Source organism: Carassius carassius, chromosome 28 (assembly GCF_963082965.1).
Source record: "Carassius carassius chromosome 28, fCarCar2.1, whole genome shotgun sequence".
Taxonomy (NCBI): domain Eukaryota; kingdom Metazoa; phylum Chordata; class Actinopteri; order Cypriniformes; family Cyprinidae; genus Carassius; species Carassius carassius.
This window is the reverse complement of record NC_081782.1, coordinates 18,562,533-18,585,774: the sequence shown is the minus strand read 5'-3', so window position 1 is coordinate 18,585,774 and position 23,242 is coordinate 18,562,533. Positions and strand designations below refer to the sequence as shown.

General features: G+C 46.5%; 36 non-coding genes across 36 annotated transcripts; all 36 read right to left on the bottom strand.

Moving 5' to 3' along the window:
* Positions 1-88: 88 nt before the first annotated feature.
* On the bottom strand, positions 89-178 carry trnar-ucu (transfer RNA arginine (anticodon UCU)). Its single transcript is given in 2 exon segments — positions 89-124; positions 142-178. It is a non-coding gene; the product is annotated as a tRNA-Arg (tRNA).
* A 180-nt stretch (positions 179-358) lies between these two features.
* Positions 359-432, bottom strand: trnat-ugu (transfer RNA threonine (anticodon UGU)). Its single transcript has one exon. It is a non-coding gene; the product is annotated as a tRNA-Thr (tRNA).
* A 589-nt stretch (positions 433-1,021) lies between these two features.
* On the bottom strand, positions 1,022-1,095 carry trnat-cgu (transfer RNA threonine (anticodon CGU)). The gene has a single exon. It is a non-coding gene; the product is annotated as a tRNA-Thr (tRNA).
* Positions 1,096-1,740: 645 nt separating this feature from the next.
* On the bottom strand, positions 1,741-1,830 carry trnar-ucu (transfer RNA arginine (anticodon UCU)). The gene is given in 2 exon segments: positions 1,741-1,776; positions 1,794-1,830. It is a non-coding gene; the product is annotated as a tRNA-Arg (tRNA).
* A 171-nt stretch (positions 1,831-2,001) lies between these two features.
* trnat-ugu (transfer RNA threonine (anticodon UGU)) lies at positions 2,002-2,075 on the bottom strand. Its single transcript has one exon. It is a non-coding gene; the product is annotated as a tRNA-Thr (tRNA).
* A 592-nt stretch (positions 2,076-2,667) lies between these two features.
* Positions 2,668-2,741, bottom strand: trnat-cgu (transfer RNA threonine (anticodon CGU)). The gene has a single exon. It is a non-coding gene; the product is annotated as a tRNA-Thr (tRNA).
* Positions 2,742-3,218: 477 nt separating this feature from the next.
* trnat-agu (transfer RNA threonine (anticodon AGU)) lies at positions 3,219-3,292 on the bottom strand. Its single transcript has one exon. It is a non-coding gene; the product is annotated as a tRNA-Thr (tRNA).
* Positions 3,293-3,404: 112 nt separating this feature from the next.
* trnar-ucu (transfer RNA arginine (anticodon UCU)) lies at positions 3,405-3,494 on the bottom strand. Its single transcript is given in 2 exon segments — positions 3,405-3,440; positions 3,458-3,494. It is a non-coding gene; the product is annotated as a tRNA-Arg (tRNA).
* A 180-nt stretch (positions 3,495-3,674) lies between these two features.
* On the bottom strand, positions 3,675-3,748 carry trnat-ugu (transfer RNA threonine (anticodon UGU)). The gene has a single exon. It is a non-coding gene; the product is annotated as a tRNA-Thr (tRNA).
* A 1,129-nt stretch (positions 3,749-4,877) lies between these two features.
* trnat-agu (transfer RNA threonine (anticodon AGU)) lies at positions 4,878-4,951 on the bottom strand. The gene has a single exon. It is a non-coding gene; the product is annotated as a tRNA-Thr (tRNA).
* A 376-nt stretch (positions 4,952-5,327) lies between these two features.
* trnat-ugu (transfer RNA threonine (anticodon UGU)) lies at positions 5,328-5,401 on the bottom strand. Its single transcript has one exon. It is a non-coding gene; the product is annotated as a tRNA-Thr (tRNA).
* A 588-nt stretch (positions 5,402-5,989) lies between these two features.
* Positions 5,990-6,063, bottom strand: trnat-cgu (transfer RNA threonine (anticodon CGU)). Its single transcript has one exon. It is a non-coding gene; the product is annotated as a tRNA-Thr (tRNA).
* A 477-nt stretch (positions 6,064-6,540) lies between these two features.
* On the bottom strand, positions 6,541-6,614 carry trnat-agu (transfer RNA threonine (anticodon AGU)). Its single transcript has one exon. It is a non-coding gene; the product is annotated as a tRNA-Thr (tRNA).
* A 112-nt stretch (positions 6,615-6,726) lies between these two features.
* On the bottom strand, positions 6,727-6,816 carry trnar-ucu (transfer RNA arginine (anticodon UCU)). Its single transcript is given in 2 exon segments — positions 6,727-6,762; positions 6,780-6,816. It is a non-coding gene; the product is annotated as a tRNA-Arg (tRNA).
* Positions 6,817-6,996: 180 nt separating this feature from the next.
* trnat-ugu (transfer RNA threonine (anticodon UGU)) lies at positions 6,997-7,070 on the bottom strand. Its single transcript has one exon. It is a non-coding gene; the product is annotated as a tRNA-Thr (tRNA).
* Positions 7,071-12,345: 5,275 nt separating this feature from the next.
* trnat-cgu (transfer RNA threonine (anticodon CGU)) lies at positions 12,346-12,419 on the bottom strand. The gene has a single exon. It is a non-coding gene; the product is annotated as a tRNA-Thr (tRNA).
* A 477-nt stretch (positions 12,420-12,896) lies between these two features.
* trnat-agu (transfer RNA threonine (anticodon AGU)) lies at positions 12,897-12,970 on the bottom strand. Its single transcript has one exon. It is a non-coding gene; the product is annotated as a tRNA-Thr (tRNA).
* A 384-nt stretch (positions 12,971-13,354) lies between these two features.
* On the bottom strand, positions 13,355-13,428 carry trnat-ugu (transfer RNA threonine (anticodon UGU)). The gene has a single exon. It is a non-coding gene; the product is annotated as a tRNA-Thr (tRNA).
* A 588-nt stretch (positions 13,429-14,016) lies between these two features.
* On the bottom strand, positions 14,017-14,090 carry trnat-cgu (transfer RNA threonine (anticodon CGU)). Its single transcript has one exon. It is a non-coding gene; the product is annotated as a tRNA-Thr (tRNA).
* A 466-nt stretch (positions 14,091-14,556) lies between these two features.
* trnat-agu (transfer RNA threonine (anticodon AGU)) lies at positions 14,557-14,630 on the bottom strand. The gene has a single exon. It is a non-coding gene; the product is annotated as a tRNA-Thr (tRNA).
* Positions 14,631-14,995: 365 nt separating this feature from the next.
* On the bottom strand, positions 14,996-15,069 carry trnat-ugu (transfer RNA threonine (anticodon UGU)). The gene has a single exon. It is a non-coding gene; the product is annotated as a tRNA-Thr (tRNA).
* Positions 15,070-15,667: 598 nt separating this feature from the next.
* Positions 15,668-15,741, bottom strand: trnat-ugu (transfer RNA threonine (anticodon UGU)). Its single transcript has one exon. It is a non-coding gene; the product is annotated as a tRNA-Thr (tRNA).
* A 592-nt stretch (positions 15,742-16,333) lies between these two features.
* trnat-cgu (transfer RNA threonine (anticodon CGU)) lies at positions 16,334-16,407 on the bottom strand. The gene has a single exon. It is a non-coding gene; the product is annotated as a tRNA-Thr (tRNA).
* A 477-nt stretch (positions 16,408-16,884) lies between these two features.
* Positions 16,885-16,958, bottom strand: trnat-agu (transfer RNA threonine (anticodon AGU)). The gene has a single exon. It is a non-coding gene; the product is annotated as a tRNA-Thr (tRNA).
* A 112-nt stretch (positions 16,959-17,070) lies between these two features.
* trnar-ucu (transfer RNA arginine (anticodon UCU)) lies at positions 17,071-17,160 on the bottom strand. Its single transcript is given in 2 exon segments — positions 17,071-17,106; positions 17,124-17,160. It is a non-coding gene; the product is annotated as a tRNA-Arg (tRNA).
* A 180-nt stretch (positions 17,161-17,340) lies between these two features.
* Positions 17,341-17,414, bottom strand: trnat-ugu (transfer RNA threonine (anticodon UGU)). Its single transcript has one exon. It is a non-coding gene; the product is annotated as a tRNA-Thr (tRNA).
* Positions 17,415-18,543: 1,129 nt separating this feature from the next.
* Positions 18,544-18,617, bottom strand: trnat-agu (transfer RNA threonine (anticodon AGU)). The gene has a single exon. It is a non-coding gene; the product is annotated as a tRNA-Thr (tRNA).
* A 376-nt stretch (positions 18,618-18,993) lies between these two features.
* Positions 18,994-19,067, bottom strand: trnat-ugu (transfer RNA threonine (anticodon UGU)). The gene has a single exon. It is a non-coding gene; the product is annotated as a tRNA-Thr (tRNA).
* A 588-nt stretch (positions 19,068-19,655) lies between these two features.
* Positions 19,656-19,729, bottom strand: trnat-cgu (transfer RNA threonine (anticodon CGU)). Its single transcript has one exon. It is a non-coding gene; the product is annotated as a tRNA-Thr (tRNA).
* A 477-nt stretch (positions 19,730-20,206) lies between these two features.
* On the bottom strand, positions 20,207-20,280 carry trnat-agu (transfer RNA threonine (anticodon AGU)). The gene has a single exon. It is a non-coding gene; the product is annotated as a tRNA-Thr (tRNA).
* Positions 20,281-20,392: 112 nt separating this feature from the next.
* Positions 20,393-20,482, bottom strand: trnar-ucu (transfer RNA arginine (anticodon UCU)). The gene is given in 2 exon segments: positions 20,393-20,428; positions 20,446-20,482. It is a non-coding gene; the product is annotated as a tRNA-Arg (tRNA).
* Positions 20,483-20,661: 179 nt separating this feature from the next.
* Positions 20,662-20,735, bottom strand: trnat-ugu (transfer RNA threonine (anticodon UGU)). Its single transcript has one exon. It is a non-coding gene; the product is annotated as a tRNA-Thr (tRNA).
* A 592-nt stretch (positions 20,736-21,327) lies between these two features.
* On the bottom strand, positions 21,328-21,401 carry trnat-cgu (transfer RNA threonine (anticodon CGU)). Its single transcript has one exon. It is a non-coding gene; the product is annotated as a tRNA-Thr (tRNA).
* Positions 21,402-22,064: 663 nt separating this feature from the next.
* Positions 22,065-22,154, bottom strand: trnar-ucu (transfer RNA arginine (anticodon UCU)). The gene is given in 2 exon segments: positions 22,065-22,100; positions 22,118-22,154. It is a non-coding gene; the product is annotated as a tRNA-Arg (tRNA).
* Positions 22,155-22,334: 180 nt separating this feature from the next.
* On the bottom strand, positions 22,335-22,408 carry trnat-ugu (transfer RNA threonine (anticodon UGU)). Its single transcript has one exon. It is a non-coding gene; the product is annotated as a tRNA-Thr (tRNA).
* Positions 22,409-22,997: 589 nt separating this feature from the next.
* On the bottom strand, positions 22,998-23,071 carry trnat-cgu (transfer RNA threonine (anticodon CGU)). Its single transcript has one exon. It is a non-coding gene; the product is annotated as a tRNA-Thr (tRNA).
* Positions 23,072-23,242: the final 171 nt, after the last annotated feature.

Below are 23,242 nucleotides of genomic sequence, written 5' to 3'. Positions count from 1 at the left end.
GAGACTTAGAGTTTTATAACTCTGGAGGGGTGGCCAGAGGGAATATGTGTTTGTTGGCCAAGCGCCATTAACAGAATGCCAAAAGTGATGACTCTGGTGGGACTCGAACCCACAACCTTTGAATGGCCTTATCTGGCAGTCTAGAAGTCCAATGCGCTATCCATTGCGCCACAGAGCCACGTGTGGAGCTTTTTTTTCCTGGCTTGTGCCAGTCCGTTGAATTGAGTTCAGGCATTTGGGGAGCAGGAAGGACAAGATATGTGGGTCTCTCTGCAATTGGTATGTGGTTGGAAAGGTGGAGGATCTGTAAGGGCTTCCTTTCCAAGAAAGAACCCACAGAGCAGAGCCACCTGTTAAAAGGGACCGCTGGGAATCGAACCCAGGATCTCCTGTTTACAAGACAAGCGCTTTGACCAGCTGAGCCACGGCGCCTTGCTGTATTGTTGACTTGGGTCAGAATTCTTCGGCAGCAGCTGAGGGGTGGTTGACAAATGAAATCGCATGCTGCTCTGACGCTCCTCTGTACCGCCTGATTGCGCAAAGCAAAACCACACAACCCAAGGTGGTGCTTGATTACCAGCAAAGACAGTGCTAGGATTTAAATTCAGTATGTCCTATTTACGGCACAAGCTTTATCCAACTAAGCCACGGCGCCAACCTGCACACACTCTCCCAGGGAGCGGCACTTAGAGGATTAAAGCATCCAGATAAGAGGCCAACGGCCAGGCTCTGCACAGCCTAAAATAGTTTTTTTGACAACTGATTCAGGGTGGCCAGCTAGCCTATGGGTTTGTTGGCCAAGTGCCATTAGTTAACATTTGAATGGACTCATCTGGCAGTCTAGAAGTCCAGTTTGCTATCTATTGTGCCACAGAGCCTGTCAGCAACTGTTGACCTGTTCAAAAGAGCATATGCATTATCAGGATCTTATTTGGAAATGGAATTGCCTGCTGCCTTTGCTATTCCTTTTTGCAGTCCGATCTCAGAAAAGCACATGCTTGAGGCACACAAGGGATGCTAAAGGCACCGCTGGGATTTGAACCCAGGATCTCCTGTTTACGAGACAGACGCTTTAACCAACTAAGCCACGGCACCAAGCCGAGCACTCCGATAGTGAGTAATTTTATCAAAATATCCAGCAGTGAGGACAAAGGTCCACGGGCTGGTCAGCTTATGAGATTTTTCACAACTTTCTGTTGCCCGAGGGCATATGCGTGCAATTTAATGATAAACGAAAGGCAAGAAGTCACCAATCTGTTTTGACTCAAACCCACAAACTTCATATGGCCTCAAACTGCAGATTAATAGTCCAATGCGCTACACTCTGCGCCACATGCAGTAGCTCCTTCCAGGCTTGCAGCAGTCCTAAACCAAGGATCACGTGTTTGCAAGGCAAGCTCTTTGACCAGCTGAGCCATGCTGCATTGCTGAGATGACTCTGGGCAGCATTCTTCGGCAGCATCTGAGGGGTGGTTCGCAAATTAAATTGCATGCTGCTCTAGCACTCCTCTGCACCCCCTTTTTACAGAGAGCAAAATCTCACAGCCCAAGGCAGCACTTGATCACCAGCAAAGGGACCGCTGGCATTCGAACCCAGGATCTCCTGGTTACTAGACAGGCGCTTTAACCAACTAAGCCACAGCACCAACTTGCATGTAACTTGTTTTATAACTCTGGAGGGGTGGCCAGAGAGCATATATGTTTGTTGGCCAAGCGCCATTAACAGAATGGCAAAAGTAATGACTCTGGTGGGACTCGAACCCACAACCTTTGAATGGCCTCATCTGGCAGTCTAGAAGTCCAATGCGCTATCCATTGCGCCACAGAGCCATGTGTGGAGCTTTTTTTTCCTGGCTTGTGCCAGTCCGTTGAATTGAGTTCAGGCATTTGGGGAGCGGGAAGGACAAGATATATGGGTCTCTCTGCAATTGGTATGTGGTTGGAAAAGTGGAGGATCTGTAAGGGCTTCCTTTCCAAGAAAGAACAGAGCCACCTGTTAAAAGGCACCGCTGCGAATTGAACCCAGGATCTCCTGTTTACAAGGCAAGCGCTTTGACCAGCTAAGCCACGGTGCCTTGCTGTATTGTTGACTTGGGTCAGAATTCTTCGGCAGCAGCTGAGGGGTGGTTGACAAATGAAATCGCATGCTGCTCTGACGCTCCTCTGTACCGCCTGATTGCGCAAAGCAAAACCACACAACCCAAGGTGGTGTTTGATTACCAGCAAAGACAATGCTGGGATTTGAATTCAGTATGTCCTATTTACAACACAAGCTTTAACAAACTAAGCCACGGCACCAACCTGCACACACTCTCCCAGGGAGCCGCACTTAGAGGATTAAAGCATCCAGATAAGAGGCCAACGGCCAGGCTTTGCACAGCCCAAAATGTTTTTTTTTGACAACTGATTTGGGGTGGCCAGCTAGCCTCTGGGATTGTTGGCCAAGTGCCATTAGTTAACCTTTGAATGCCCTCATCTGGCAGTCTAGAAGTCCAGTTTGCTATCTATTGTGCCACAGAGCCTGTCAGCAACTGTTGACATGTTCAAAAGAGCATCAGCATTATCAGGATCTGATTTGGAAATGGAATTGCCTGCTGCCTTTGCTATCCCTGTTTGCAGTGCGATCTCAGAAAAGCACATGCTTGAGGCAGACACGAGGGATGCTAAAGGCACCGCTGGGATTTGAACCCAGGATCTCCTGTTAACGAGACAGACGCTTTAACCAACTAAGCCACGGCACCAAGCAGAGCACTGGGAGGGTGAGTAAGTTGATCAAAACATCCAGCGGTGAGGACAAAAGTCCAAGGGCTGGTCAGCTTATGAGATTTTTCACAACTTTCTGTTGCCCGAGGGCATAAGAGTGCAATTTAATGATAAACGAAAGGCCAGAAGTCACCAATCTGTTTTGACTCAAACCCACAAATTTAATATTGCCTCAAACCGCAGACTAATAGTCCAATGCACTACACTATGCGCCACATGCAGTAGCTCCTTCCAGGCTTGCAGCAGTCCTAAACCAAGGATCACTTGTTTGCAAGGCAAGCTCTTTGACCAGTTGAGCCATGCTGCATTGTTGAGATGACTCTGGGCAGCATTCTTCGGCAGCATCTGAGGGGTGGTTCACAAATTAAATTGCATGCTGCTCTAGCACTCCTCTGCACCCCCTTTTTACAGAGAGCAAAACCTCACAGCACAAGGCGGCACTTGATCACCAGCAAAGGCACCGCTGGCATTCAAACCCAGGATCTTCTGTTTACTAGACAGGCGCTTTAACCAACTAAGCCACAGCACCAACTTGCATGTACCCAGTAAGAAAGTGAGACTTAGAGTTTTATAAATGGAGGGGTGGCCAGAGAGCATATGTGTTTGTTTGTCAAGCGCCATTAATAGAATGCCAAAAGTAACGACTCTGGTAGGACTCGAACCCACAACCTTTGAATGGCCTCATCTGGCAGTCTAGAAGTCCAATGCGCTATCCATTGCACCACAGAGCCATGTGTGGAGCTTTTTTTTCCTGGCTTGTCCCAGTCCGTTGAATTGAGTTCAGGCATTTGGGGAGCGGGAAGGACAAGATATGTGGGTCTCTCTGCAATTGGTATGTGGTTGGAAAAGTGGAGGATCTGTAAGGGCTTCCTTTCCAAGAAAGAATCCACAGAGCAGAGCCATCTGTTAAAAGGCACTGCTGGGAATCGAACCCAGGATCTCCTGTTTACAAGAAAAGCGCTTTGACCAGCTAAGCCACGGCGCCTTGCTTGCTTTGTTGACTTAAGTCAGAATTCTTAGGCAGCAGCTGAGGGGTGGTTGACAAATGAAATCGCATGCTGCTCTGAAACTCCTCTGTACCACCTGATTGCGCAAAGCAAAACCACACAACCCAAGGTGGTGTTTGATTACCAGCAAAGACAGTGCTGGGATTTGAATTCAGTATGTCCTATTTACGACACAAGCTTTAACCAACTAAGCCACGGCGCCAACCTGCACACACTCACCCAGGGAGCGGCACTTAGAGGATTAAAGCATCCAGATAAGAGGCCAACGGCCAGGCTCTGCACAGCCCAAGATGTTTTTTTTTGACAACTGATTTGGGGTGGCCAGCTAGCCTCTGGAATTGTTGGCCAAGTGCCATTAGTTAACCTGTGAATGCCCTCATCTGGCAGTCTAGAAGTCCAGTTTGCTATCTATTGTGCCACAGAGCCTGTCAGCAACTGTTGACCTGTTCAAAAGAGCCTCAGCATTATCAGGATCTGATTTGGAAATGGAATTGCCTGCTGCCTTTGCTATCCCTGTTTGCAGTCCGATCTCAGAAAAGCACATGCTTGAGGCACACAAGGGATACTGAAGGCACCGCTGGGATTTGAATCCAGGATCACCCGTTTACGAAACAGACACTTTAACCAACTAAGCCACAGCACCAAGCAGAGCACTCAGATGGTGAGTAAGTTTATCAAAATATCCAGCAGTGAGGACAAAGGTCCACGGGCTGGTCAGCTTATGAGATTTTTCACAACTTTCTGTTGCCCGAGGGCATAAGCGTGCAATTTAATGATAAACAAAAGGCCAGAAGTCACCAATCTGTTTTGACTCAAACCCACAAACTTCATATGGCGTCAAACCGCAGACTAATAGTCCAATGCACTACACTCTGCGCCACATGCAGTAGCTCCTTCCAGGTTTGCAGCAGTCCTAAACCAAGGATCACGTGTTTGCAAGGCAAGCTCTTTGACCAGCTGAGCCATGCTGCATTGCTGAGATGACTCTGGGCAGCATCTGAGGGGTGGTTCGCTAATTAAATTGCATGCTGCTCTAGCACTCCTCTGCACCACCTTTTTACAGAGAGCAAAACCTCACAGCCCAAGGCAGCACTTGATCACCAGCAAAGGCACCACTGGGATTCGAACCCAGGATCTCCTGTTTACTAGACAGGCGCTTTAACCAACTAAGCCACAGCACCAACTTGCATGTACCCAGTAAGAAAGTGAGACTTAGAGTTTTATAACTCTGGAGGGGTGGCAAGAGAGAATATGTGTTTGTTGGCCAAGCGCCATTAACAGAATGCCAAAAGTAACGACTCTGGTGGGACTCGAACCCACAACCTTTGAATGGCCTCATCTGGCAGTCTAGGAGTCCAATGCGTTATCCATTGCGCCACATGTGGAGCTGTTTTTTCCTGGCGTGGGCCAGTCTGTTGAATTAAGTTCAGGCATTTCGGGAGCGGGAAGGACAAGATATGTGGGTCTCTCTGCAATTGGTATGTGGTTGGAAAAGTGGAGGATCTGTAAGGGCTTCCTTTCCAAGAAAGAACCCACAGAGCAGAGCCACCTGTTAAAAGGCACCGCTGGGAATCGAACCCAGGATCTCCTGTTTACAAGACAAGCGCTTTGACCAGCTAAGCCACGGCGCCTTGCTGTGTTGTTGACTTGGGTCAGAATTCTTCGGCAGCAGCTGAGGGGTGGTTGACAAATGAAATCGCATGCTGCTCTGACGCTCCTCTGTACCGCCTGATTGCGCAAAGCAAACCATACAACCCTAGGTGGTGTTTGATTACCAGCAAAGACAGTGCTGGGATTTGAATTCAGTATGTCCTATTTACGACACAAGCTTTAACCAACCAAGCCACAGCGCCAACCTGCACACACTCTCCCAGGGAGTGGCACTTAGAGGATTAAAGCATCCAGATAAGAGGCCAACGGCCAGGCTCTGCACAGCCTAAAATAGTTTTTTTGACAACTGATTCGGGGTGGCCAGCTAGCCTATGGGTTTGTTGGCCAAGTGCCATTAGTTAACCTTTGAATGGACTCATCTGGCAGTCTAGAAGTCCAGTTTGCTATCTATTGTGCCACAGAGCCTGTCAGCAACTGTTGACCTGTTCAAAAGAGCATCAGCATTATCAGGATCTGACTTGGAAATGGAATTGCCTGCTGCCTTTGCTATCCCTGTTTGCAGTCCGATCTCAGAAAAGCACATGCTTGAGGCACACAAGGGATGCTAAAGTCACCGCTGGGATTTGAACCCAGGATCTCCTGTTTACGAGACAGTCGCTTTAACCAACTAAGCCACGGCACCAAGCAGAGCACTTGGAGGGTGAGTAAGTTGATCAAAACATCCAGCGGTGAGGACAAAGGTCCAAGGGCTGGTCAGCTTATGAGATTTTTCACAACTTTCTGTTGCCCGAGTGCATAAGCGTGCAATTTAATGATAAACGAAAGGCCAGAAGTCACCAATCTGTTTTGACTCAAACCCACAAATTTAATATTGCCTCAAACCGCAGACTAATAGTCCAATGCACTACACTCTGCGCCACATGCAGTAGCTCCTTCCAGGCTTGCAGCAGTCCTAAACCAAGGATCACTTGTTTGCAAGGCAAGCTCTTTGACCAGTTGAGCCATGCTGCATTGTTGAGATGACTCTGGGCAGCATTCTTCGGCAGCATCTGAAGGGTGGTTCACAAATTAAATTGCATGCTGCTCTAGCACTCCTCTGCACCCCCTTTTTACAGAGAGCAAAACCTCACAGCCCAAGGCGGCACTTGATCACCAGCAAAGGCACCGCTGGCATTCAAACCCAGGATCTCCTGTTTACTAGACAGGCGCTTTAACCAACTAAGCCACAGCACCAACTTGCGTGTACCCAGTAAGAAAGTGAGACTTAGAGTTTTATAACTGGAGGGGTGGCCAGAGAGCATATGTGTTTGTTTGTCAAGCGCCATTAACAGAATGCCAAAAGTAACGACTCTGGTGGGACTCGAACCCACAACCTTTGAATGGCCTCATCTTGCAGTCTAGAAGTCCAATGCGCTATCCATTGCGTCACAGAGCCACGTGTGGAGCTTTTTTTTCCTGGCTTGTGCCATTCCGTTGAATTGAGTTCAGGCATTTGGGGAGCGGGAAGGACAAGATATGTGGGTCTCTCTGCAATTGGTATGTGGTTGGAAAAGTGGAGGATCTGTAAGGGCTTCCTTTCCAAGAAAGAACCCACAGAGCAGAGCCACCTGTTAAAAGGCACTGCTGGGAATCGAACCCAGGATCTCCTGTTTACAAGGCAAGCGCTTTGACCAGCTAAGCCACGGCGCCTTGCTGCATTGTTGACTTGGGTCAGAATTCTTCGGCAGCAGCTGAGGGTTGGTTAACAAATGAAATCGCATGCTGCTCTGACGCTCCTCTGTACCGCCTGATTGCGCAAAGCAAATCCACACAACCCAAGGTGGTGTTTGATTACCAGCAAAGACAGTGCTGGGATTTAAATTCAGTATTTCCTATTTACGACACAAGCTTTAACCTTTTCGCACGTAAGTTCTAAAATAGTCAGACCAGCAGTCTGGCGTGAGTTTTTTTCTGCGACCGTTATTTTGCTATCAGTCGCGTTCTAATTTCCATGGAGACGCATGAACCTTGTCATGTGACATTTCAGTCAAAATGGCGCGCACACAATGGATAACCGTCTGCAGGTGAGTAACGTTAGCTTGAATATTTCGCTTTATTTAATTTTTTTATTCAAAACCTCTCAAATAATTTGTTAGCGTGTACCGACTATGGTTGAAATGGTTCTGTTTGCTGCCCCCCCCCCTCCCTCCACTGCTGTGAACTTCGCTTGCACATGGTACTTTGCATCTCCCCCAGAAACGCCGCGTGACAATTGTTGCATCTCCCCCAGAAACGCCGCGTGACAATCGGTGCATCTCCCCCAGAAACGCCGCGTGACAATCGGTGCATCTCCCCCAGAACAGCCGCGTGACAATCGGTGCATCTCCCCCAGAAATGCCGCGTGACAATCGGTGAGTATTAGTATTTAGTTGTTAATTTTATTCTGAAGCATCTAGAATTATTTACAAGCATGCAATAAATATGAATAAAGATTTTATGTCATAAAAATTATCTTGTAAAACGGACTGCTCAAAAATGTGGTCGTTCACGTCATCACGATTTGTTTGTCTATTTTGCATAAGTTATTGCAAAAATGTTCCATAATCCGTGCATTCAGGGGGTAAAGTCAGGGTTCAGTTGAATTGATACGTTATACATAACGTGAATATAACAAAGCACATATTTGACGTTAAATCATTTTTTTTTGTTTGTTTTAGTATATTGCTCACCGAGTTTTATATCTCTCAATTGCAAAGCAAATCAAAAGATGCCATGTTAAAGCAGAGTAAAGCTACATGGCATGACATTGTTAAATGATATTTTCCTAGCCTACAAAACATTTGAGTAAGCTAATAAGTGAAGTGTGACCATATAGTCTATACAATTATTATATTAATATATGTTCACACACATTTTTTTGTTGTTGTTGTTTAAAGCGCTATATAAATAAAGGTGACACCTCACTTATCAGCTTGCTCAAATGTTTGTATAGGGAAATATAATTTGATGATGTCATACCATGTAGATTTCATACCATGTAGTGAGAGATATGTATAGCATATGCACAGCTGCACTACTTCCTGAACTTCAGCTAGCTCCTTTGTTTTCTGTCTGCCATTATTGGACAAACTGATTAATCCAGGTGTGCCTGACCTAAGGAATCACAGCAACAATAATCCGACAAACCTGGATTAATCAGTTTGTCCAATAATGACAGACCGGAAACAAAGGAGCTGGCTGAAGTTCAGGAAGTAGTGCAGCTGTGCATATAGCCCAAAAAGAATGTATGTTTTGGGCTTCATGTATGTTTTATTAAAATGTAAGGTAAATGTTTAATACAAACTATTATACAAAAACGTTTATTATTACTATTACAAAACAGAAAACAAATATATTTACAATGACTAACAATTAAAATAGTATCATAAACAAACACAAAATCTGTAAATATACTCTGACTTTTGGTAAATGTTTTTGTTTAAAACAAACTATATTATACATACTGGTACCTTTTATATTTAATAATATAATTACAATAAATTATAAAGTATCATCATAAATTCATTAATATAGGCTACTCTGACTTTTTACAGGCTTAATAATGCTTCATGAAAACCAGTCATCATATCAGCTTTGTAAACAAATATAAAAACAAATATATGTACAATAAATATTAAACAAAAAACTATAAATATACTGACTTTTAATAAATGGTTTTGTTTAAAGCAAACTATTATACACAATAATATGATTACAATAAATAATAATTAACAATGTATCATCATGAATTAATATACTCGGACTTTTTACAGGCTTAATAATGCTTCAGTGTGTGGTACTCCTCAAAACACGGGACAGCACACAAGGGAGTGTTGCATGGCACACACATGTGCTTGGTGAGGCGCCTCTGCTTGCCCTTGCGTGTGCTGCAGAGGCAGACCTTGCAGTGCCGCCTGGTCTTGCTGCCCTGGGAAGTGGTCTGAGGGATTTCAGATGGGAAATGCCTGGCTGTAAGGCGCAGAGGAGTGTCCAAGGCAGGACGCCCGCCTTTGGTTGGACCTCGCAATGTGCTGTACTCCTCCAGCAGCCCTCTCATCAGGTTGGTCCTGAATTGTAAGGAGGTGATTTCCTTTCCTACTCATAGTAGAGCACATCAATAGGAAGTGAGGAGAAAATAATAGTATGTGACCGTGTGGTCTGTTTATTATTGTGAATTTGTTAACACTTTAAATTACATTAATTAAAAATGTTAGCACTTTTTATCTTGTTTATATTTATTTGTATCCATTTCTCACCAGTAATTTGCCGGTAGACGATGTGGCTGTTGAGTAAAACCGTGTCGAGTACATGAAAAAATACTTTCTTGTACCACTTGGTAGACTTTCTGGTGCATTCATGAAAACCAGTCATCATATCAGCTTTGTCCACTGCACCCATCTTTTTGTTGTACTCCAGCACACAGACTGGCTTCATCATTGGTTGCCCAGTGAGGTGATCCAGCTTGCCTGTGGCTGCCATACCAGTTGGATGGACTGTGGTAAGGACATGAACATCCCTCTTGTCATGCCATTTTACTGCCAACTGTGACCCATTCTCTTCGAATTCCACCTCACCTTTTTTCATCTTGCAGGTGAACTTTGGCATCCCTTTTCTGTTTCCGCGCACAGTCCCACAAGCTCCAGTGCCAAGTGACAAGAGGTGCTGGAAAAGTGTGGGACTACTGTACCAGTTGTCAACATATAGAACATGACATTTGCTTACGTAAGGTGCTAAGAGTGTCATCACAACGGACCCAGAAATCCCAAGTCCTGGGTAATGTTGGATGTCAGTGGAGGATCCGGTGTAAATGATCATGTCCTCCACATAACCAGTTAGCACATCACACAAAACAAAAAACTTGATCCCAAATCTGTGCCGTTTGGATGGAATGAACTGACGAAATGCCAGCCTGCCTTTCCACTTCATCAGAGACTCATCCACACACAGATCCCTGTATGGCACAAAAATGCGACGAAAAGAGGAGGTGAGCGCAGTGAATATGTGTCTAATTTTTTTCAGCGGGTCATTGGAAACTGCTGTCGCATTGTTTGCAAAGTGAAGACAGTGGAGGAGCAGAAGGAAGCGATCCTGTGAGAACAAAGACCCAAAAAATGGGGTCAAGAGCATGGGGTCTGTGCTCCAGTAATCACGAAGTGATGGTTTTTTGATCACACCCATTAAGAGAACTGACACTAAAAATGTGTACATTTCAGGGATATTTGTTGGAACCCATTTAACCAGCTTCCCTTTCATTTCCTTCTCTTGCAAGTCAGAGGCATAGCGGTTTGTTTCCTCCACAATTTCTCCCATGACATCTTCCGTTAGAAACAATTTAAAACAATTTACCTCACTGGGTGATTCTGGTGGATTTTGCACACCACAGTGCTGGTTGTTAAAATTGCCTGGGCCAGGAGGATAAAAAAGGTTGGTTGCCTTCCACAACGAGTTTAAAGTTATCTCTTCTGCCTCATTAGGAACTGGTGTCATCTCTTCATCTTCAAAGTTGTCCAGAGCTTCAAGATTTGGGGGAAGATCCTCATCACTGTCACTCTCTGCCTCGCTGTCAAAAATCTCCTCATCAGAATTAAAAAAAATGTCCTCAATTTCCTCATTTGTCAGTTTTCTTCTTTTAAATGTATTATCTGTCATTTTCTCTTATGTTGGTGAGCTGGATTAAAGTTGTGTCTTTAAATTACAACAAAGGCGATTGTGAGGTAACGGTGACGTCAGCTTTACATCAGTTATCAGCGGGAAAAAAGACTGCAATCCATGACAGTTAAAATATTTTTATTTTTTTATACAAAATATTTACAAACTTGTAGTTATTAACATCGTTAAATATATTTAAGTTAACTCCTAATGTGGTATTAATACTTGGTGAAAAAAAACATCATGTTTGTTGATCGGTAAGTTATCACGTGACGGGCTATGGGCGCCGCCATTATTTGTTTACAACGCTGATGGAGAGTTGGACTTAGAGCCTGCTGGATTTACAACATGCAAGATCATCCATGTTTCCCGGAATAAATGACTGTAACCCCCGCTTCACTGCATCTCACGCGACGCTCCTGCTTGACGCTCACACGCTGCTCCTGGAGTGAATGCACTCATTGATTAACATGCACGCACGTCTGAAAAAATACCCGCTGTTCACGCGTCGCTGACACTTGCGGTGTGAAACAGCTGTTATCTACAAGGTATGTGTTTGACTTGAATAAATATTAATATTACATGTTTAAAATGTTCTTTTACTGTTATAAATATGAGTGTGCAATAACAACCTGTATTTCTGTTATTGTGTAGTGTAATTTAAAGTGAATGAAACATAAAATAAACATTAAAATACACTGAACAGTTGTGATAATAATTGTAGCTGAGCACGTCTGTCTCTGGCTCAGTGCCAGTCAAAGCGGGAAAGCAGTGAAAGCTAAAGTTTGAAATTGAATTTAGCAGTTGATCACGTGATTTACTGAACGTTCTAATCACACCGGTGTGATCGTACGCTCCAGGGACCAACCAAGACTGATCACACCGGTGTGATCGTACGTGTCAAAGGGTTAACCAACTAAGCCAAGGCGCCAACCTGCACACACTCTCCCAGGGAGCGGCACTTAGAGGATTAAAGCATCCAGATAAGAGGCCAACGGCCAGGCTCTGCACAGCCCAAAATGTTTTTTTTGACAACTGATTTGTGGTGGCCAGCTTGCCTCTGGGATTGTTGGCCAAGTGCCATTAGTTAACCTTTGAATGCCCTCATCTGGCAGTCTAGAAGTCCACTTTGCTATCTATTGTGCCACAGAGCCTGTCAGCAACTGTTGACCTGTTAAAAAGAACATATGCATTATCAGGATCTGATTTGGAAATGGAATTGCCTGCTGCCTTTGCTATCCCTGTTTGCAGTCCGATCTCAGAAAAGCACATGCTTGAGGCACACAAGGGATGTTAAAGGCATCGCTGGGATTTGAACCCAGGATCTCCTGTTTACGAGACAAACGCTTTAACCAACTAAGCCACGGCACCAAGCAGAACACTCCGATAGTGAGTAAGTTTATCAAAATATCCAGCAGTGAGGACAAAGGTCCACGGGCTGGTCAGCTTATGAGATTTTTCACAACTTTCTGTTGCCCGAGGGCATAAGCGTGCAATTTAATGATATACAAAAGGCCAGAAGTCACCAATCTGTTTTGACTCAAACCCACAAACTTCATATGGCCTCAAACCGCAGATTAATAGTCCAATGTGCTACACTCTGCGCCACATGCAGTAGCTCCTTCCAGGCTTGCAGCAGTCCTAAACCAAGGATCACGTGTTTGCAAGGCAAGCTCTTTGACCAGCTGAGCCATGCTGCATTGCTGAGATGACTCTGGGCAGCATTCTTCAGCAGCATCTGAGGGGTGGTTCGCAAATTAAATTGCATGCTGCTCTAGCACTCCTCTGCACCCCCTTTTTACAGAGAGCAAAACCTCACAGCCCCAGGCGGCACTTGATCACCAGCAAAGGCACCGCTGGGATTCGAACCCTGGATCTCCTGTTTACTAGACAGGCACTTTAACCAACTAAGCCACAGCACCAACTTGCATGAACCCAGTAAGAAAGTGAGACTTAGAGTTTTATAAGTCTGGAGGGGTGGCCAGAGAGCATATGTGTTTGTTGGCCAAGCGCCATTAACAGAATGCCAAAAGTAACGACTCTGTTGGGACTCGAACCCAAAACCTTTGAATGGCCTCATCTGGCAGTCTAGAAGTCCTATGCACTTTCCATTGTGCCACAGAGCCATGTCTGGAGCTTTTTTTTCCTGGCTTGGGGCAGTCCGTTGAATTGAGTTCAGGCATTTGGGGAGCGAGAAGGACAAGATATGTGGGTCTCTCTACAATTGGTATGTGGTTTGAAAAGTGGAGGATCTGTAAGGGCTTCCTTTCCAAGAAAGAACCCACAGAGCAGAGCCACCTGTTAAAAGGCACTGCTGGGAATCGAACCCAGGATCTCCTGTTTACAAGACAAGCACTTTGACCAGCTAAGCCACGGCGCCTTGCTGTATTGTTGACTTGGGTCAGAATTCTTCGGCAGCAGCTGAGGGGCGGTTGGCAAATGAAATTGCATGCTGCTCTGACGCTCCTCTGTACCGCCTGATTGCGCAAAGCAAACCACACAACCCTAGGTGGTGTTTGATTACCAGCAAAGACAGTGCTGGGATTTGAATTCAGTATGTCCTATTTACGACACAAGCTTTAACCAACTAAGCCACAACGCCAACCTGCACACACTCTCCCAGTGAGCGGCACTTAGAGGATTAAAGCATCCAGTTAAGAGGCCAACGGCCAGGCTCTGCACAGCCTAAAATAGTTTTTTTGACAACTGATTCTGGGTGGCCAGCTAGCCTATGGGTTTGTTGGCCAAGTGCAATTAGTTAACCTTTGAATGGACTCATCTGGCAGTCTAGAAGTCCAGTTTGCTATCTATTGTGCCACAGAGCCTGTCAGCAACTGTTGACCTGTTCAAAAGAGCATCAGCATTATCAGGATCTGATTTGGAAATGGAATTGCCTGCTGCCTTTGCTATCCCTGTTTGCAGTCCGATCTCATAAAAGCACATGCTTGAGGCACACAAGGGATGCTAAAGGCACCGCTGGGATTTGAACCCAGGATCTCCTGTTTACGAGATAGACGCTTTAACCAACTAAGCCACGGCACCAAGCAGAGCACTGGGAGGGTGAGTAAGTTGATCAAAACATCCAGCGGTGAGGACAAAGGTCCAAGGGCTGGTCAGCTTATGAGATTTTTCACAACTTTCTGTTGCCCGAGGGCATAAGCGTGCAATTTAATGATAAACGAAAGGCCAGAAGTCACCAATCTGTTTTGACTCAAACCCACAAACTTCATATCGCGTCAAACCGCAGACTAATAGTCCAATGCACTACACTCTGCGCCACATGCAGTAGCTCCTTCCAGGCTTGCAGCAGTCCTAAACCGATGATCACGTGTTTGCAAGGCAAGCTCTTTGACCAGCTGAGCCATGCTGCATTGCTGAGATGACTCTGGGCAGCATTCTTCGGCAGCATCTGAGGGGTGGTTCGCAAATTAAATTGCATGCTGCTCTAGCACTCCTCTGCACCCCTTTTTACAGAGAGCAAAACCTCACAGCCCAAGATCACCAGCAAAGGCACCGCTGGGATTCGAACCCAGGATCTCCTGTTTACTAGACAGGCGCTTTAACCAACTAAGCCACAGCACCAACTTGCATGTACCCAGTAAGAAAGTGAGAGTTAGAGTTTTATATCTCTGGAGGGGTGGCCAGAGAGAATATGTGTCTGTTGGCCAAGCGCCATTAACAGACTGCCAAAAGTAACGACTCTGGTTGGACTCGAACCCACAACCTTTGAATGGCCTCATCTGGCAGTCTAGAAGTCCAATGCGCTACGTGTGGAGCTTTTTTTTCCTGGCTTGTGCCACTCCGTTGAATTGAGTTCAGGCATTTCGTGGAGCAGGAAGGACAAGATATGTGGGTCTCTCTGCAATTGGTAAGTGGTTGGAAAAGTGGAGGATCTGTAAGGGCTTCCTTTCCAAGAAAGAACCCACAGAGCAGAGCCAACTGTTAAAAGGCACCGCTGGGAATCGAACCCAGGATCTCCTGTTTACAAGACAAGCGCTTTGACCAGCTAAGCCACGGCGCCTTGCTGTGTTGTTGACTTGGGTCAGAATTCTTCGGCAGCAGCTGAGGGGTGGTTGACAAATGAAATTGCATGCTGCTCTGACGCTCCTCTGTACCGCCTGATTGCGCAAAGCAAACCACACAACCCTAGGTGGTGTTTGATTACCAGCAAAGACAGTGCTGGGATTTGAATTCAGTATATCCTATTTACGACACAAGCTTTAACCAACTAAGCCACAGCACCAACTTGCATGTACCCAGTAAGAAAGTGAGACTTAGAATTTTATAACTCTGGAGGGGTGGCCAGATAGAATATGTGTTTGTTGGCCAAGCGCCATTGACAAAATGCCAAAAGTAACGACTCTGGTGGGACTCGAACCCACAACCTTTGAATGGCCTCATCTGGCAGTCTAGAAGTCCAATGCGCTATCCATTGTGCCACGTGTGGAGCTTTTTTATCCTGGCCTGTGCCAGTCCGTTGAATTGAGTTCAGGCATTTCGGGAGCGGGAAGGACAAGATATGTGGGTCTCTCTGCAATTGGTATGTGGTTGGAAAAGTGGAGGATCTGTAAGGGCCTCCTTTCCAAGAAAGAACCCACAGAGCAGAGCCACCTGTTAAAAGGCACCGCTGGGAATCAAACCCAGGATCTCCTGTTTACAAGACAAGCGCTTTGACCAGCTAAGCCACGGCGCCTTGCTGTATAGTTGACTTGGGTCAGAATTCTTCAGCAGCAGCTGAGGGGTGGTTGACAAATAAAATAGCATGCTGCTCTGACGCTCTGTTCTGTACCGCCTGATTGCGCAAAGCAAACCACACAACCCAAGGTGGTGTTTGATTACCAGCAAAGACAGTGCTGGGATTTGAATTCAGTATGTCCTATTTACGACACAAGCTTTAACCAACTAAGCCACGGCGCCAACCTGCACACACTCTCCCAGGGAGCGTCACTTAGAGGATTAAAGCATCCAGATAAGAGGCCAACGGCCAGGCTCTGCACAGCCTAAAATAGTTTTTTTGACAACTGATTCGGGGTGGCCAGCTAGCCTATGGGTTTGTTGGCCAAGTGCCATTAGTTAACCTTTGAATGGACTCATCTGGCAGTCTAGAAGTCCAGTTTGCTATCTATTGTGCCACAGAGCCTGTCAGCAACTGTTGACATGTTCAAAAGAGCATCAGCATTATCAGGATCTGATTTGGAAATGGAATTGCCTGCTGCCTTTGCTATCCCTGTTTGCAGTGCGATCTCAGAAAAGCACATGCTTGAGGCAGACACGAGGGATGCTAAAGGCACCGCTGGGATTTGAACCCAGGATCTCCTGTTAACGAGACAGACGCTTTAACCAACTAAGCCACGGCACCAAGCAGAGCACTGGGAGGGTGAGTAAGTTGATCAAAACATCCAGCGGTGAGGACAAAAGTCCAAGGGCTGGTCAGCTTATGAGATTTTTCACAACTTTCTGTTGCCCGAGGGCATAAGAGTGCAATTTAATGATAAACGAAAGGCCAGAAGTCACCAATCTGTTTTGACTCAAACCCACAAATTTAATATTGCCTCAAACCGCAGACTAATAGTCCAATGCACTACACTATGCGCCACATGCAGTAGCTCCTTCCAGGCTTGCAGCAGTCCTAAACCAAGGATCACTTGTTTGCAAGGCAAGCTCTTTGACCAGTTGAGCCATGCTGCATTGTTGAGATGACTCTGGGCAGCATTCTTCGGCAGCATCTGAGGGGTGGTTCACAAATTAAATTGCATGCTGCTCTAGCACTCCTCTGCACCCCCTTTTTACAGAGAGCAAAACCTCACAGCACAAGGCGGCACTTGATCACCAGCAAAGGCACCGCTGGCATTCAAACCCAGGATCTTCTGTTTACTAGACAGGCGCTTTAACCAACTAAGCCACAGCACCAACTTGCATGTACCCAGTAAGAAAGTGAGACTTAGAGTTTTATAAATGGAGGGGTGGCCAGAGAGCATATGTGTTTGTTTGTCAAGCGCCATTAATAGAATGCCAAAAGTAACGACTCTGGTGGGACTCAAACCCACAACCTTTGAATGGCCTCATCTGGCAGTCTAGAAGTCCAATGCGCTATCCATTGCACCACAGAGCCATGTGTGGAGCTTTTTTTTCCTGGCTTGTCCCAGTCCGTTGAATTGAGTTCAGGCATTTGGGGAGCGGGAAGGACAAGATATGTGGGTCTCTCTGCAATTGGTATGTGGTTGGAAAAGTGGAGGATCTGTAAGGGCTTCCTTTCCAAGAAAGAATCCACAGAGCAGAGCCATCTGTTAAAAGGCACTGCTGGGAATCGAACCCAGGATCTCCTGTTTACAAGAAAAGCGCTTTGACCAGCTAAGCCACGGCGCCTTGCTTGCTTTGTTGACTTAAGTCAGAATTCTTAGGCAGCAGCTGAGGGGTGGTTGACAAATGAAATCGCATGCTGCTCTGAAACTCCTCTGTACCACCTGATTGCGCAAAGCAAAACCACACAACCCAAGGTGGTGTTTGATTACCAGCAAAGACAGTGCTGGGATTTGAATTCAGTATGTCCTATTTACGACACAAGCTTTAACCAACTAAGCCACGGCGCCAACCTGCACACACTCACCCAGGGAGCGGCACTTAGAGGATTAAAGCATCCAGATAAGAGGCCAACGGCCAGGCTCTGCACAGCCCAAGATGTTTTTTTTTGACAACTGATTTGGGGTGGCCAGCTAGCCTCTGGAATTGTTGGCCAAGTGCCATTAGTTAACCTGTGAATGCCCTCATCTGGCAGTCTAGAAGTCCAGTTTGCTATCTATTGTGCCACAGAGCCTGTCAGCAACTGTTGACCTGTTCAAAAGAGCCTCAGCATTATCAGGATCTGATTTGGAAATGGAATTGCCTGCTGCCTTTGCTATCCCTGTTTGCAGTCCGATCTCAGAAAAGCACATGCTTGAGGCACACAAGGGATACTGAAGGCACCGCTGGGATTTGAATCCAGGATCACCCGTTTACGAAACAGACACTTTAACCAACTAAGCCACAGCACCAAGCAGAGCACTCAGATGGTGAGTAAGTTTATCAAAATATCCAGCAGTGAGGACAAAGGTCCACGGGCTGGTCAGCTTATGAGATTTTTCACAACTTTCTGTTGCCCGAGGGCATAAGCGTGCAATTTAATGATAAACAAAAGGCCAGAAGTCACCAATCTGTTTTGACTCAAACCCACAAACTTCATATGGCGTCAAACCGCAGACTAATAGTCCAATGCACTACACTCTGCGCCACATGCAGTAGCTCCTTCCAGGTTTGCAGCAGTCCTAAACCAAGGATCACGTGTTTGCAAGGCAAGCTCTTTGACCAGCTGAGCCATGCTGCATTGCTGAGATGACTCTGGGCAGCATCTGAGGGGTGGTTCGCAAATTAAATTGCATGCTGCTCTAGCACTCCTCTGCACCACCTTTTTACAGAGAGCAAAACCTCACAGCCCAAGGCAGCACTTGATCACCAGGAAAGGCACCACTGGGATTCGAACCCAGGATCTCCTGTTTACTAGACAGGCGCTTTAACCAACTAAGCCACAGCACCAACTTGCATGTACCCAGTAAGAAAGTGAGACTTAGAGTTTTATAACTCTGGAGGGGTGGCAAGAGAGAATATGTGTTTGTTGGCCAAGCGCCATTAACAGAATGCCAAAAGTAACGACTCTGGTGGGACTCGAACCCACAACCTTTGAATGGCCTCATCTGGCAGTCTAGGAGTCCAATGCGTTATCCATTGCGCCACATGTGGAGCTGTTTTTTCCTGGCGTGGGCCAGTCTGTTGAATTAAGTTCAGGCATTTCGGGAGCGGGAAGGACAAGATATGTGGGTCTCTCTGCAATTGGTATGTGGTTGGAAAAGTGGAGGATCTGTAAGGGCTTCCTTTCCAAGAAAGAACCCACAGAGCAGAGCCACCTGTTAAAAGGCACCGCTGGGAATCGAACCCAGGATCTCCTGTTTACAAGACAAGTGCTTTGACCAGCTAAGCCACGGCGCCTTGCTGTGTTGTTGACTTGGGTCAGAATTCTTCGGCAGCAGCTGAGGGGTGGTTGACAAATGAAATCGCATGCTGCTCTGACGCTCCTCTGTACCGCCTGATTGCGCAAAGCAAACCATACAACCCTAGGTGGTGTTTGATTACCAGCAAAGACAGTGCTGGGATTTGAATTCAGTATGTCCTATTTACGACACAAGCTTTAACCAACTAAGCCACAGCGCCAACCTGCACACACTCTCCCAGGGAGTGGCACTTAGAGGATTAAAGCATCCAGATAAGAGGCCAACGGCCAGGCTCTGCACAGCCTAAAATAGTTTTTTTGACAACTGATTCGGGGTGGCCAGCTAGCCTATGGGTTTGTTGGCCAAGTGCCATTAGTTAACCTTTGAATGGACTCATCTGGCAGTCTAGAAGTCCAGTTTGCTATCTATTGTGCCACAGAGCCTGTCAGCAACTGTTGACCTGTTCAAAAGAGCATCAGCATTATCAGGATCTGACTTGGAAATGGAATTGCCTGCTGCCTTTGCTATCCCTGTTTGCAGTCCGATCTCAGAAAAGCACATGCTTGAGGCACACAAGGGATGCTAAAGTCACCGCTGGGATTTGAACCCAGGATCTCCTGTTTACGAGACAGTCGCTTTAACCAACTAAGCCACGGCACCAAGCAGAGCACTTGGAGGGTGAGTAAGTTGATCAAAACATCCAGCGGTGAGGACAAAGGTCCAAGGGCTGGTCAGCTTATGAGATTTTTCACAACTTTCTGTTGCCCGAGTGCATAAGCGTGCAATTTAATGATAAACGAAAGGCCAGAAGTCACCAATCTGTTTTGACTCAAACCCACAAATTTAATATTGCCTCAAACCGCAGACTAATAGTCCAATGCGCTACACTCTGCGCCACATGCAGTAGCTCCTTCCAGGCTTGCAGCAGTCCTAAACCAAGGATCACTTGTTTGCAAGGCAAGCTCTTTGACCAGTTGAGCCATGCTGCATTGTTGAGATGACTCTGGGCAGCATTCTTCGGCAGCATCTGAAGGGTGGTTCACAAATTAAATTGCATGCTGCTCTAGCACTCCTCTGCACCCCCTTTTTACAGAGAGCAAAACCTCACAGCCCAAGGCGGCACTTGATCACCAGCAAAGGCACCGCTGGCATTCAAACCCAGGATCTCCTGTTTACTAGACAGGCGCTTTAACCAACTAAGCCACAGCACCAACTTGCGTGTACCCAGTAAGAAAGTGAGACTTAGAGTTTTATAACTGGAGGGGTGGCCAGAGAGCATATGTTTTTGTTTGTCAAGCGCCATTAACAGAATGCCAAAAGTAACGACTCTGGTGGGACTCGAACCCACAACCTTTGAATGGCCTCATCTTGCAGTCTAGAAGTCCAATGCGCTATCCATTGCGTCACAGAGCCACATGTGGAGCTTTTTTTCCTGGCTTGTGCCATTCCGTTGAATTGAGTTCAGGCATTTGGGGAGCGGTAAGGACAAGATATGTGGGTCTCTCTGCAATTGGTATGTGGTTGGAAAAGTGGAGGATCTGTAAGGGCTTCCTTTCCAAGAAAGAACCCACAGAGCAGAGCCACCTGTTAAAAGGCACTGCTGGGAATCGAACCCAGGATCTCCTGTTTACAAGGCAAGCGCTTTGACCAGCTAAGCCACGGCGCCTTGCTGCATTGTTGACTTGGGTCAGAATTCTTCGGCAGCAGCTGAGGGTTGGTTAACAAATGAAATCGCATGCTGCTCTGACGCTCCTCTGTACCGCCTGATTGCGCAAAGCAAATCCACACAACCCAAGGTGGTGTTTGATTACCAGCAAAGACAGTGCTGGGATTTGAATTCAGTATGTCCTATTTACGACACAAGCTTTAACCAACTAAGCCACGGGCGCCAACCTGCACACACTTTCCCAGGGAGCGGCACTTAGAGGATTAAAGCATCCAGATAAGAGGCCAACGTCCAGGCTCTGCACAGCCCAAAATGTTTTTTTTTTGACAACTGATTCGGGGTGGCCAGCTAGCCTCTGGGATTGTAGGCCAAGTGCCATTAGTTAACCTTTGAATGGACTCATCTGGCAGTCTAGAAGTCCAGTTTGCTATCTATTGTGCCACAGAGCCTGTCAGCAACTGTTGACCTGTTCAAAAGAGCATCAGCATTATCAGGATCTGACTTGGAAATGGAATTGCCTGCTGCCTTTGCTATCCCTGTTTGCAGTCCGATCTCAGAAAAGCACATGCTTGAGGCACACAAGGGATGCTAAAGTCACCGCCGGGATTTGAACCCAGGATCTCCTGTTTACGAGACAGACGCTTTAACCAACTAAGCCACGGCACCAAGCAGAGCACTTGGAGAGTGAGTAAGTTGATCAAAACATCCAGCGGTGAGGACAAAGGTCCAAGGGCTGGTCAGCTTATGAGATTTTTCACAACTTTCTGTTGCCCGAGTGCATAAGCGTGCAATTTAATGATAAACGAAAGGCCAGAAGTCACCAATCTGTTTTGACTCAAACCCAAAAATTTAATATTGCCTCAAACCGCAGACTAATAGTCCAATGCGCTACACTCTGCGCCACATGCAGTAGCTCCTTCCAGGCTTGCAGCAGTCCTAAACCAAGGATCACTTGTTTGCAAGGCAAGCTCTTTGACCAGTTGAGCCATGCTGCATTGTTGAGATGACTCGGGGCAGCATTCTTCGGCAGCATCTGAAGGGTGGTTCACAAATTAAATTGCATGCTGCTCTAGCACTCCTCTGCACCCCCTTTTTACAGAGAGCAAAACCTCACAGCCCAAGGTGGCACTTGATCACCAGCAAAGGCACCTCTGGCATTCAAACCCAGGATCTCCTGTTTACTAGACAGGCGCTTTAACCAACTAAGCCACAGCACCAACTTGCGTGTACCCAGTAAGAAAGTGAGACTTAGAGTTTTATAACTGGAGGGGTGGCCAGAGAGCATATGTGTTTGTTGGCCAAGCGCCATTAAAATAATGCCAAAAGTAACGACTCTGGTGGGACTCGAACCCACAACCTTTGAATGGCCTCATCTGGCAGTCTAGAAGTCCAATGCGCTATCCATTGCGCCACACAGCCATGTGTGGAGCTTTTTTTTCCTGGCTTGTGCCAGTCCGTTGAATTGAGTTCAGGCATTTGGGGAGCGGGATAGACAAGATATTTGGGTCTCTCTGCAATTGGTATGTGGTTGGAAAAGTGGAGGATCTGTAAGGGCTTCCTTTCCAAGAAAGAACCCACAGAGCAGAGCCACCTGTTAAAAGGCACCGCTGGGAATCGAACCCAGGATCTCCTGTTTACAAGACAAGCGCTTTGACCAGCTAAGCCACGGCGCCTTGCTGTATTGTTGACTTGGGTCAGAATTCTTTGGCAGCAGCTGAGGGGTGGTTGACAAATGAAATCGCATGCTGCTCTGACGCTCCTCTGTACCGCCTGATTGCGCAAAGCAAAACCACACAACCCAAGGTGGTGCTTGATTACCAGCAAAGACAGTGCTGGGATTTAAATTCAGTATGTCCTATTTACGACACAAGCTTTATCCAACTAAGCCACGGCGCCAACCTGCACACACTCTCCCAGGGAGCGGCACTTAGAGGATTAAAGCATCCAGATAAGAGGCCAACGGCCAGGCTCTGCACAGCCCAAAATGTTTTTTTTGACAACTGATTCTGGGTGGCCAGCTAGCCTCTGGGATTGTTGGCCAAGTGCCATTAATTAACCTTTGAATGCCCTCATCTGGCAGTCTAGAAGTCCAGTTTGCTATCTATTGTGCCACAGAGCCTGTCAGCAACTGTTGACCTGTTCAAAAGAGCATCAGCATTATCAGGATCTGATTTGGAAATGGAATTGCCTGCTGCCTTTGCTATCCCTGTTTGCAGTCCGATCTCAGAAAAGCACATGCTTGAGGCACACAAGGGATGCTAAAGGCACCGCTGGGATTTGAACCCAGGATCTCCTGTTTACGAGACAGACGCTTTAACCAACTAAGCCACGGCACCAAGCAGAGCACTCCGATAGTGAGTAAGTTGATCAAAATATCCAGCAGTGAGGACAAAGGTCCACGGGCTGGTCAGCTTATGAGATTTTTTCACAACTTTCTGTTGCCCAAGGGCATAAGCGTGCAATTTAATGATAAACGAAAGGCCAGAAGTCACCAATCTGTTTTGACT